The sequence below is a fragment of the Podarcis gaigeae genome, assembly GCF_964106915.1.
Source record: "Podarcis gaigeae genome assembly, chromosome: 16".
Lineage (NCBI taxonomy): Eukaryota > Metazoa > Chordata > Lepidosauria > Squamata > Lacertidae > Podarcis > Podarcis gaigeae.
The window spans coordinates 19,299,445-19,309,198 of NC_139693.1; the positions used below are offsets into that span (position 1 = coordinate 19,299,445).

The following is a 9,754-nucleotide window of genomic DNA, read 5'->3' on the forward strand; positions in this document are numbered from 1 at the left end:
ACAAGCCATGATCAGCAAGCCAACAAACCGTGTGAGTTCAGGTTGGGCAGCAACAGCAAACCACGATCGTTGGATCAGGTGCAAGAGGAAATGGAGGCTGCCTGGTTTATTTACCATGTCTGAGCCAGCAAAGCAGCAGCAATCAGGTGGCATGCCTCACAAGCAAGTTACCATTCCACAGCAAACCAGAATAAGCTAGAAACTCATGGCTCATGATGTGATAAAACAGCCGTGCAGAGAGGGGAGGGGAGCAAACAGACTGACACACACAAGACCCTTTCTTCAGATTTTTACTAGTTTAACTGACACAGAGAATCCTGGAAATGAGTTTGGTAAGCCAACCAGGTGGAAAAGACCAAGTGGGCTCTAGTTTTAATAGCTGTGCTACACCCTGCTGAAATGTTCTCTTCCACATTATTATTATTATTATTATTATTATTATTATTATTATATACAGTCCTACACCCGTAGATCTCAGGGTGGTTCACAACATAAGATTACAATTTACTATTGCACTACTAACCTATTAAATATCCAGGAGCCCCATTCCCTTTTAATTTTATTTGTATATAAATATATCAAAGCCGTTTACAGCAGTAAAGGCATAAAACCACAATTCAAAATGCAGGCCCCGTGACCCCAACACAAGGAGCACCCTCAATCTTGCTCCTCATTGACCCATGTGGTGGTGGTGGGGCACAGACCCCTCCTCGGCTAATGCACCAACAGCACATAAGAACAGCCCCTCTCTCAATTCCGACCCCCCTCTCCTCTTGCAGTCAGCACTGCGCATAAACACCCAACACACTGCACCAAGGTGCTACTGTTTACGCACGTTTCCATGCCTTCTCCTTTGCTTGCCAGGCCATAATTCAACAGGTGCTGCACTCTGCACCCACCATGGCATAGGCCCCTCGTGTGGAGATGCAGCCTTGTGATCATCACCTGCACATCTTTAGTGGGAGAGGAGCCCCATTTCAAAGTGCTCTCAATCTCGGGTCTCATCTGCACATGGGTCGTGACAGCAAGGGAGATCATGTTGCCACCACTGGGACCTGCTGTGAAGCATCCTTGGACTCTGCCTCCGGACCACAACTCCCAGAAACCCAGCAGGTTGGAGAATCAGTAGCAGCAGGGGCGAGGGAGCGGCTATCCAGGACATGTAGCTTTAGGGCTCTGTCTTCATTCTCTGGGCTGATGCTTCTTGTTCCCCCAGGAACATGGGTGGTTGTTTTCCCTAGGAGTGGAAGCAGGAAGCACGCAGCACACCCTGATGGAGCCCCAATGCTATAATACGCACCAGAGACTAGGTGAAGGAGACGTAATTGACCCATAGGTCCCTTGACCTGGCCAAAGACCAGGGAAATGGCTGCATTGCAACTGGAGGCAACAAAGGGAAGTTCAGGGTTCAAATCCCCACTGGGCCATGAAGCTCACTGGGTGATCTTGGGCCATTCACAGCCTCTTAACCTATCTCACAGAGCTGTTGTAGGGATTACCGTATTTTTCCTTCTATAACACGCAGATTTTTTCTTCTAAAAAGGAAGGGGAAATGTCTGTGCGTGTTATAGAGCGAATGTGTGGTCCCTGGAGCCGAAAAATCATGCAAAAATCAAATCGCGGCGCTGCACGCTGCACGGAGAAGCGAAACCTGAAAAGAGGAAGCGGCTGCTTTCCTGCATTCTGCCTCAGGGTCTTACTGCCCACCCCCCTCTGTTTCGTTGCTGTGTTTGCTGAAACGGAACAAAGAGCAGGGAAAGCCCCTCCCCTCCAGGCAAGCTCAGGTGCTGCTGCGGGAGAGGAAGAGAGAGGGGGGAAGGGAGAGAGAGGGGGGGAGGGGGAGGGAGAGAGAGAGGGGGGAGGGAGAGAGAGAGGGGGAGGGAGGGAGGGAGGGAGGGAGGGAGGGAGGGAGGGAGGGAGAGAGAGAGAGAGAGAGAGAGAGAGAGAGAGAGAGATGGCTGGCTTGGGTGGGGGGAAACTTTTGCCTTTCTTTCCTCCCTCCCGTTAAATCCCTCTCCTGCATTCTTAGCCAGCTGCTTCTCTGCACACCCCTCTAATGCCCCTTCCTTGTTTTTCCTTCGCTCCCCACTTAAAATGTGGTTACAAAGCATGGATCCTCAGGATCTTTGCATTGGGTCACCCCAAATTCACCATCAGATGACATAGCATGTCCATGGCTACAGCCTGCACCAAAAAAATCACGCACCCACTGTTGCCTGGGGCTGCAATGGTGCAAAAATGTGGTTAAAAAGCATGGATCCACAGGGATTCTCAGGATCCTTGCATTGGGTCACCCCAAATTCACCATCAGATCACATAGCATGTCCATGGCTACAGCCTGCACCAAAAAAATCACGCACCCACTGTTGCCTGGGGCTGCAATGGTGCAAAAACGTGGTTACAAACCATGGATCCACATGGATCCTCAGGATCTTTGCATTGGGTCAGCCCAAATTCACCATCAGAGCACATAGCATGTCCATGGCTACAGCCTGCCCCCCAAAAATCACGCACCCACTGTTGCCTGGGGCTGCAATGGTGCAAAAATGTGGTTAAAAAGCATGGATCCACAGGAATTCTCAGGATTTTGGCATTGGGTCACCCCAAATTCACCATCAGATCACATAGCATGTCCATGGCTACAGCCTGCCCCCCCAAAATCACGCACCCACTGTTGCCTGGGGCTGCAATGGTGCAAAAATGTGGTTAAAAAGCATGGATCCACAGGAATTCTCAGGATTTTGGCATTGGGTCACCCCAAATTCACCATCAGATCACATAGCATGTCCATGGCTACAGCCTGCCCCCCCCCCAATCACATACCCACTGTTGCCTGGGGCTGCAATGGTGCAAAAACGTGGTTACAAACCATGGATCCACATGGATCCTCAGGATCTTTGCATTGGGTCAGCCCAAATTCACCATCAGAGCACATAGCATGTCCATGGCTACAGCCTGCCCCCCAAAAATCACGCACCCACTGTTGCCTGGGGCTGCAATGGTGCAAAAACGTGGTTACAAACCATGGATGCACAGGGATTCTCAGGATTTTTGCATTGGGTCAGCCCAAATTCACCATCAGATCACATGTCTGTGGCCACAGCATGAAGCACAAAAATGATACATCCACTGTTTCATTCAGAATGTTTTTCCCCTTGTTTTCCTCCTCTAAAAACGATGTGCGTGTTATGGTCAGGTGCGTGTTATAGAGCGAAAAATACGGTAACTGAGGGCGGCAGCAGCAAACCATGGACTCCTTGGAGGAAAATGTGAAATATAAACACAATGCATAAGCTCTTCTGCTTACCTGCTTTAGAAAGCTAGAGGCGCCAGTCAGATGGAGATGTCAGTTGCCAGTTGCCAGCCTGGCATCCAGAGATCTCCATATGGCTGCAACTGGCCCAAAACACACCTGGGGGATTTCTAGCACTGGCCGTCTGGCCGTTGCCAGGGACGCTGTGTGCACTACGTCACCCACTGGCATTCTGGGCCTGGTGACTGCGAGGTCCATGTGGCATCGCGGTTTGTACACATCCGACTAGTCGGCTCAGGAACGCTCCCGTGTCCACAGGTGGCCCCGGTCCCCATGGGGACACCAGCCAAGGTGGCTCTGTGTTTTGGTGCGATGTCTCCCCATTCTGCTGGGCTGTGGCCAGCACAGCCAGCATTTCCCTCCCCCCTCAGCCTCCTAGGCAGCTTCTCCATGTGCCATATTTATGCCAGCTTGATTTATGCCGGCATAACTTGCACCAGGTACCTGTGCTCAGGACTGTTCCCTCAAGTGCTGGTGGCATCCTATAGGAAACGGGGGCTTTGCTAAGGCCATGCCAGCAGGCCTCATGTGATCCAACTCGGTGGGACAGCGGCTACTCCTACAATTGGCTCAGGTCCCCATCCCTCCCTGACACTATCTGGACGGCTCTGAACAAGCTATCATATCTTACCCCAATCCATTTCCAGCCTAAACTTAAGCACCGACATCCCACTACGGGGGACATTTAAGCAGAGGCTAAATAACCGAGGGAACGTGTACACAACAATCCTAATTGTGTTCCAAATAAAATGTTATTTACTAGCAATTTACTGTACTTTTCCATGTATAAGACTATATTATTTTATTGAAAAATCATGTGAAAAAATTGGGTCATCTTATACATGGGTAGTGAATAGGCTGGACATTTGATTGGTTGCTACTGCAGCTGTTAGCAGATATTGTGTGTGTTATTGGTTGCTGCGTCAATGGCTGGTGTTGATTGGCTGACGCTGCGGCAATTGGGTGGGCGATTGGCAGCAATTGCAATTTTTGGCAATCCCCCCTAAAGAAAGCTCAGCAACCGTGGGTCACCCCTCCATAAAAGCTCAACAACTCTGTGCCATCTCCCCCCATTTTCTGAAATTTGAGTTCCCCAAAATAGGGGGTGTCTTATCTGTGGGGGCATCTTATAGACGGAAAAGTACAGTAAGTGTGTTTAGCAGGGCAGCGCTGGATTCCAGCGAATACACTATGAAAGTAAGGTCCAATGCAGCAGCTAAGCAGGTGGCAATCTAATCACCCCCTTCAAAGAGTGAAAGCATAGTTGCTCCCCATTTCTGACGTTCAGAAGCAAACGTTGCTGCTTACGCAACCAAGAGTAATATTCACACACAAGAGGGGAATATGAAGAGGCCAGAAGAGGCGACTCCGAGGTTTGCATTAAGTACCAAAAGAAATCATTATAGACACAGAATATTGATAGTTTTCGAAGGGGAACTGAATATCCTGGAAAGGGGCATGGGTGACTGGCATAGAGCACTCAACACTGCAATGTTTCATTGCAGCCTGCATGCTAATAGCTTTTTAAAGGATTCCAGCCCGATCCTATTTATGTTGACTAAAAGTAAGCCACGTGGTTCAATGGGATTTACTCTTAAGCACATATGCATAGGCATGCAAGCACCCTTTAAAATCTTTAACATTAGGGCCGGATCGTGCCCTAAATAAAAATTCTAAAGGGCTCAGTACCAAAAGGTTATATAGAGAATATGATTATTAATAGAATACTGGTGGAAGAAACTAATTGTATGTTCATTCCCTTTAAGAGCAAAATCAAGTGGTAGAGGACCTCAGTATGGAAGTGAAATGGGACCACTCAAAAACAGGGCAGTGGTCTCTGCATACTTGGGGGGCCTTCCTAGTATTTCAAACTATTTACTGTACTGGCCTGAATATAAGCCGCACCCGCAAATAAGCCACACCTTTAAAATTGATGGCGGGGGGGGGGGGAGTAAAGAAAAACAATACGTACCCTGGCTGCTTCCTGCGGGGGGGGGGGGGGGCTTTGCTGGTGGCGTATCACAAGTATAAGCCGCACTTTAACTTTTCAAGGTCAGAATTGGGGGGAAAGTGTGGCTTATATTCAGGCCAATATGGTAAGTGCAAAAATTGCAAGAATTATTTTTTAAAAACTTCCAAATACCAGCCTGACAAGGAACTTCCAGGCCAAAAAAGAAAAAAAACTAATAGAAAGTATCTGGTGTTGCTTGGGAAATGAAAAATATGCTGATATTTATATTTATAGATAATAATGTAATGCGTTAGTTTCTAGGGCTGTGCACTGCCACCTTGACCTGCCCCAGTGGACACCCAACCGGAATCCTGCCCCGAATCAATCTGGGAGCAAGGCTCATGTTTACTTGAAGTTTTTTAAACCGTGTGGTCGGAAGGGGGAAGATGATGCTGTTTCTTCCTACCATCGCCTTGATGATGTTGCTGAGAGAGAAACAGTTGTTCAATCCTACTGGGAACATGCAGGGGAGCAGCAGGCCCGCATCCTTGCTGGGTACATGCTACAGCTCTGTGCCACTCATGCCCCAGCAGTCACTGCTGGCACTGCCACCACCTCCCAGTTCATGGCTGCCACTTACGGAGCTGCCACAGCACTGTAGGAAGTACCCACCTGTACCAGCCCCACCTCATTCATCATCGCCCCCCCCAAAAAAAATCATATTCTGCTCCAGCCATCACCACGGGGGCTATAACCAACAGACCCCAGGCACTGAGCCAACACAGGGGTGGTAGACGGTTCTCCTCTTCCCCCAGCCCCCTGGTCCTGGGGTTAGGTCTCCTCCTCCCGCTGTTTGACCTCTGCGGTCTCAACCATCCTTTTTTTCAGTTCCAATGGGATCTGCTTCGCCAGCACATTCCCTGAGGCACACGTACTAGCAAAGCTTAACCCTGCAACCAGCAGGATTGCACCAGTGGCTGAGCAAAGAGCTCGGCCCTGCTCAGTTTGACAGCACGTGTGTTCCCCTGCTGGGGACAAGTATGTCCCATCCTGCTCTTTGCAGAAACTGCCTCCCCTTCTTCCCACCCAGTTCCCCACCTGCTGAGAGCCCTTGACTGCTCCCAACCTAGATCTGCTCAAATTGGCCTGATCTGGTTCAACTTTGCCATACTAGCGTCCTGCCAAATGTGGTTAAAATCAGCTTAGAACGGTTCAGTCCTCCATCTTGATTCAAAATGGCATCCAACAGTATCCAAACATAAGAGATTATGCATCCTTAATCTCAGAAACCATCACACCAAATTTGGTGATACCTTCCTAGGTATCCAAAGCAGTGGAGTTTGGATCAGTTTGGTCGGGCTTCTGATTCAAAATGGCGTCTAACAGTACCCAACTGGATGATATCTTCCTAGCTGTCCGAATCAGTGTAGTTTGGAAGGTTCTGGTGTGCCATCCTTGATTCAAAACATGGTGTCTGGGGGTTCTAAACATAGGACAAAGCCTGCTCCTCCATCTCAGGAACCTTCATGTCAAAGGGGAGAATGATGTATTCAGAGGTTTCCAAATTGGCACAGTTTGGAACATTTCAATTCAAAATGGCGTCCCATGGTATCCAAACTTAAGACCAAAAAATGGCTCCTTCACCTCAGGAAACATCATGCCAAGTTTGGAAACAATATCTCAAGAGGCATCCAAATGCATAGAGAGCAGGCAGACAGGCAACTCAAAATGTATTTCAAAATATATAGTAGAAGAAGATGCTGAGATAGCACTTAAGGGAGGGAGGGAATAATCACCACCACTGACTGGTCTGCAAGGCCAGAAAAGGCCTACAAGGCTCATGTTTCTGGCTGGTTGAAGCTCTCAACATGAACAAGATTCTTAGGGACTGTTAAATTTTGCTGAAAGTCCCACTTGTTATCTAATAGTGCTAAATAAACAGCTAATTCTTTCTTATATGCAACAACATAGTCCAAAATCCTCATCATTTTTTTTTTAAAAACCAAAACAAGCCAAGAAGGACTATGAAAGATTGCCATGAAGGGATAAACACGAAAGCCCCAGGTTTAAAATTCTGATTCAGGTATATTAAGCCCCCCCTCCAACACATATTTGACATTTCCCCATCTCTCAGTGAATTTTCACTGATTTTTCCGTGTTTCCAGGTGTAATCCTAAACATATTTACCAAGAAATAAAGCTCAATGAACACAATTAGCCTTACTTCCAAGTAAACATACATAAAGATTGGTTTTGTAAGAAGCAAGAGAAATGTGTTTTTGGGGGGAGGAGAAGGGGGAATTACATAAATTGCAGCATCAAATTTTGAATAGTGATTGCATTTTAAGTTATATCACTCAAAGGCTGACTTCTTGTTATTGCTGGCATCAGTCTGTCTGGTACTGGGGGGAAACCTACCCTCCCTTCCAATAATGTTTTTATTTTTTGCAGTGGCATGAATTTATCCTTCCAAAGAATGTAAGGCATCTTGGGGGAGGGGGTGGAACTTCAAAGAGAAGGAAATAAGCCTTACAGTAAGAACACTGTTGTTATCATTGCAGTGTAGCCTTCTTATGAATTGGGGCTAGATCAGATTACCTTAAAAAGCAAATTTGGGGTACCAGCAAATGACATCATAACAGAAAGGCACCAAACCTGAACCATGGCAAGGGTGGTGGAGATAATTTGGATTTTCTGCCTCAGGCACCAAACCCAAATTCTGTATTTCCACAGGCTCTCCCTACTGTAACTGACAGAACAATTGCCTCCGTTCTAAAACAAACACCTACCTGGCCTCTAAGGTCAAAGCTTTGCCTTATATCTAACCCCACAATAATCCCCTGCCTACGTGGCCCTGGGGTGGGCTGAGGGAAAGAGGTTTTTTTAAACACCTTTGTAGGCCAAAGTGGCTTCTTCTCTTTGATCCTCCTGAAAACGCAGCAGCGGCAGCAGCTTGGAGCAGCCCCAGCACGTTGTGAAGAGGGCATTTCTTGGCAAAACAAAAACCAACAAATTACTACATACGAGGAACACACAGGTAGGATCAGGAATCAGCCCAGAGGTTGGAATCGAGAAATGGCAGGCACAGGCCGAGCATAAGGATGAAGAGATCCCCCGCAACTCCTGCCAATAGGAGCAGGGAGCCACTAAGCGGTTGCCCACCAAGCCTCGACGTCAGCCAGGCCTCCGTGCCCTCCATACACACACAAAACCACTCTTTCGAGCGCCATGCCTTCGGGTGGTTTAATCTGCCACGCGATAGAAGCAGCTAGTTCTCTGGGCAAGTGCAGAGTGCCCCCACCACGGACTTTCAACTGCAGCGCATTAGGTGGTGCGGTTGAATGCCAGGGATGGGAGGCTTCCAGCAGCAGAAGCCTCCATTCCCAGGGAGATCCCTTTTTTCGTTTGAAACGGCGAATCACAGCCCGGGATCTGCTCCATGCTGCTGCTGCTGCGGGGCGCGGGAGAGACCACGTTAAGAGAGGAGCGGTCTCACTGCCGCCCGCTTCCCTTTCTCTGCCTAAAACAAGGGCCATCTGGCCAGGCGAGCGGGGGATGGGGCTGAGCCAGGCCGGCTGTCCATCCATCCCGGAGCGCGCACGCCCTCCGACCCAGGGCTTGGACGGCGGCGCCCGCACGCTGCGCTACCTCCAGCATCGCCTTCCCTCCCCGGGCTCAGCGGCCCCAAAGCGGCCGCCGGCCTCGCCACAGGTCTCCGAGGAGAGCGGTCGCACACCACGGGCGGGCCTTGGGCTCGCCAAGCGCGGCGCTTCTCGCCAGCCAGGTGCCGCACCGGAGAGCTGCGCCCCCGGATCGCGCCTCCTTTGCCGCCAGGGCCCCGCTTGGTTGCCCGGCAGGATCCCACTGCCCTCGATGCGGAGACAATAAACAGCCCCTCCTCCTCCTCCTCGCGATTGCGGCTCACCGACCTCCTCCACCTCCTCCGGCAGGCGCCCGGCGTCTCCGTCGGCTCAAGGCGCGCCCGGTGCGCGCATCGCCGTCTCCCGTCCGCTTCTCCAGCGTCAGCATCACAGGTGGCGCCGGGGCGAACCCAGGCGGGCGAGCAGTGGGCAGCCTCTTCCTCCTCGCCGCCACCACCGCCGCCTCCACCCGTCGATGGAGGAGCAGCAGCAGCAGCAGCACCAGCGGCCCCGGCTGCGGAATCGGCTGCCCAGCCCCGGCTTGGCTTGCCGAAAAGCCCCCGCCTTCAGCCCCGATCGTGGATCAGTCATTGGGCGCCTTCCCCGCCATTCACGCGCAGCCGCTGGGGGAGCCCGATGCGCACGAGGTCCCTGCTGTCGGGGGTAGGTGGTGAGGAAGGGGACGCGACGCTTCCAGGGAGCGGGGCCGGCTCTGAGCTCAGCCAGGGAAGGGGTGGGTCTTGTCCCAAAGGAAGACGCATTTTCCTCCTCGGGGGCAGCCCTGAAGTCGCGCAAGACCGACCAGGGCCTTCTCAAGGCGCGCGCTTTGCGCCTAACTGTGAGGGTCGTC

The 9,754-nt window shown here is 50.6% G+C and overlaps 1 protein-coding gene across 1 annotated transcript in view; it reads right to left on the reverse strand.

Annotated features, from left to right (window-relative positions):
* The window catches only part of SPTBN2 (spectrin beta, non-erythrocytic 2), a 95,050-nt gene extending 85,578 nt beyond the window's left edge, over nt 1–9,472 (reverse strand). The window contains exon 1 of the mRNA XM_083716747.1: nt 9,193–9,472. The gene's annotated coding sequence lies outside the window, so the exon portion shown is untranslated. The remainder of the gene's footprint in view (nt 1–9,192) is intronic.
* Nucleotides 9,473–9,754: the final 282 nt, after the last annotated feature.